This window comes from Octodon degus, unplaced genomic scaffold (assembly GCF_000260255.1).
Source record: "Octodon degus isolate 3935 unplaced genomic scaffold, OctDeg1.0 scaffold00342, whole genome shotgun sequence".
Lineage (NCBI taxonomy): Eukaryota > Metazoa > Chordata > Mammalia > Rodentia > Octodontidae > Octodon > Octodon degus.
The window spans coordinates 782994-786169 of record NW_004524918.1 but is presented as its reverse complement, the minus strand read 5'-3'; the positions used below and the strand labels follow the sequence as shown (position 1 = coordinate 786169).

The following is a 3176-nucleotide window of genomic DNA, read 5'->3' as shown; positions in this document are numbered from 1 at the left end:
AGTGTTCAGGGTCTCACTACTAGATTGGACTCATAGTGATTCTCCTGTTTACAGCCTCCCAAGAGCTGGGATTACAGGTGCATGCCACCACACCCAGTCTCAATTGCTATCTCAGCACGCACCATGGGGTGGGGGGCTCGGCAGGCCCGGGGATTGAACCCCCAGCCCCTGAGCCTGCTTGCAGGTGCTTTAATCTGCTGAGCTATTTGGCCGGACCTTAAAAAATTCCTAATAAAAATTAAAAACAAAGGGGCCGGAGAGAAAGCTCAGAGGCATAAGCACCTACCTGACAAGCACAATGACCCAAGTTCGATCTCTGGCCCCAGATGCCATGTGGTCTCTTGGGGATCCCCAGGCACACCGTCTCAGCCTCAGATGTCGGCACCTATAGTGCAGTCCTGGAACCGGACATGGTGTGCCACACCTATAATCCCAGTACTTGGGAAGTTGAGCCAGGAGACTCTCTTCCAGTTTGAGACCAGCCTGAGGGCTAAAGCAAGCACAAGGTCAGCCCGAATTGTATAGTAAGATCCTGTCTCAAAAATTAATTAATTAATTAAAAAAAAAAAAACAAGGGGCGCATCCGGAGGTTCCGTGGATCTGTTTCTTGCTTCAAACAGAGTTTGGATGGAACAGACCCGGGGACTTCCTTTTTCATTTTCCCATCCACCTTCCAGGTTCAAATTTCAAGACCATCTTCCAGCCTATCTCCTTCCAGGACCGGACAACACCGTTCTTTTGTGGGTAGCTCCTTATTGCTGATCAGCTATGACCTCTCAGATTCGTCAGAATTATTCCACCGAGGTGGAGGCTGCTGTCAACCGCTTGGTGAACTTGAACCTGCGGGTCTCCTACACCAAACTCTCTCTGGGCTACTACTTTGACGGAGAAGATGTGGCTCTGGAGAGCGTGGGCTACTTCTTCTGTGAGCTAGCCGAGGAGAAACACGAGGGTGCCAAGCATCTCCTGAAGATGCAAAACCAGCGTGGCAGCTGTGTACTCTTTCAAGACATGCAGAAACCATCTGAAGATGAGTAGGGTAAAACCCTGGACGCCACAGAAGCTGCCCTGGCCCTGGAGAAGAACCTGAACCAAGCGCTTCTGGACCTCCATGCCTTGGGCTCTGCCAAGACCAACCCCCATATCTGTGATTTCCTGGAGAACCACTTCCTAGATGAGGAGGTGAAGCTCATCAAGAAGATAGGTGACCACCTCACCAACCTCCGCAGGTCCCTGGCTGGGCTGGGTGAGTACCTCCTTGAAAGCCTCACCCTTAAACACAACTAGGAGGTAAGAGACTGGCAGTCTCTGAGGGGTTCCTGCATCACCTGGCATCAGGGCTTTGGCCTATTCCTCTCCCTCCAGCCACTAGGCAGCTTTCTCACCTTTCTAAAGCCTCCTCCCAAATCTTGGACCAAAAGAAAATAAACCCTTTTGCAGAAATAAATAAAACACATAACCTATCACACACCCTACAACAGAACGATTAGCCTAGATCCTTCCGTTAGCATATAGGTGGGCAAAATCACTGTGTTCTATAATGAAGTATTGTTTGCCTCATGTGATTTATTGAATAACTTTTCAAAAGTGCCATGAACCCAGCCCACTACAGAGTATCAGCTGTTCCACCCCTTGATCATCTGGCCACCCAGGAGCTTCCACTCATTACCCAACAGCCAGAGAGAGTGATACAGGGAGAAAAACTGGTCTCGGGTGGGTGACCTCCAAACCATATAGGGAACCTCCAAATGACATAGGGAAAAAACCATCTCTGTACCTGACCTGCACGAGTTTGTGTTCTCTAAAACTGAAGAATGAATTTTAGGAACAAACAGAGGTTATGAGCAAAATATATTTATTGAGGGAAAGAAAGCTCCTGTCCAAGAGAGGGACAGGAGGTGGGGCGCTGAGTGGGTAGTTCCCCCCGCCCCCCAGAAGTTGTCTCTTGCAGAGACTTTTATAGAGGAAAATCATGTCTAAGGTGGTCGAGAAGACATGGGAACTCGCTTAGGTGGGCATGAGGTGGGACAAAACTATGGTCAACCAGTGAGATTACAAGCACCATTGCTAGGGTAAAATTGATTAAATCCAGTATCAAATGGGAAAGCGAGTCATGTAGCAAGCGGGCACAAATACGGAACAGGGTCTCTTCCTGTTGAGGGTTGGGCTAGTGACTCATTTGGGCTCTTTCAAGTTGATTGATACTATTTAGGATATCAATCCCTAATGCCCATCCCTAGGGAAGTATGTAGCTGTGCTTCCTCTTTTGTCTTGGTCTTAAGGTCTGGCCCATATGGGAGTGTCTGTCTCTTCCAAGTTGCAAAGTCACCTTGTCTTCATCTTGTCTCCTTGAGGGCCTGGTCCTGTCTAACTGCCTATAATATTTCTACCTAACTCGGCTGCCTACAATAAGAGCACCACCTAACACGAACTAGCCGGGGGAAGAGTCCAAGTTCAAAATCTAAGATGTAGCTTCGACTGGCTGCATATCACTTTCCCACCATCACAAAGTTGAAAGTTTTAAATCCGTCTTCTGTAAATCAGGGATATCTGCTTGGAAGAACCTATGTTAGAGCCTGGGACTCAGGAGTAGGGCACTTGCCCAGCATGTGTGAGGCTCTCTCAACCACCTATCAATAACAGCCAGCACATAGACACAGTAGACACACACACACACACACACACACACACACACACACACACACCCTATGAAAATTTGGTAGGAACGTCAGGACCTTTGAATGAAGACCACACCCTTCGCAACTCAGTGAGGCAGGCTCCCCCGGAACAGCTGCAGCCAAGAACATGGGTCCCATTCTCCCTCAGACCAGAAAAACAGCACCGAGTAGAACTTCTTCCTAACCAAGAACCACAGTATGCTAATTTTCCTATCCTGCCCCCAGCTACCTGTTGCTGAGGCTAAAGCCTCCTCTTCCTCCAAACTACTCACAGAATGCAAGCTCTACCCTGGGGAGAATGTGTTGTGAATACTGGCCCCTGTCCCAAGAAGAGGGTTCATCACCAAGACAGGCAACCTACGAGGACATTAAGTTGATTCATCTGGGGCCAGGGAGATGGTTCAGTGGAGTAAGTGCTTCCCTGGCAAGCACAAGGGCCTGAGTTCAATCCCCCATCCCACAAAAAAAAAAAAAAAAAAAGTTGATTCATCCTCTCCA

The 3176-nt window shown here is 48.6% G+C and overlaps 1 pseudogene; it reads left to right on the top strand.

Annotated features, from left to right (window-relative positions):
- Positions 1-709: 709 nt before the first annotated feature.
- LOC101585594 lies at positions 710-1287 on the top strand (annotated as a pseudogene).
- Positions 1288-3176: the final 1889 nt, after the last annotated feature.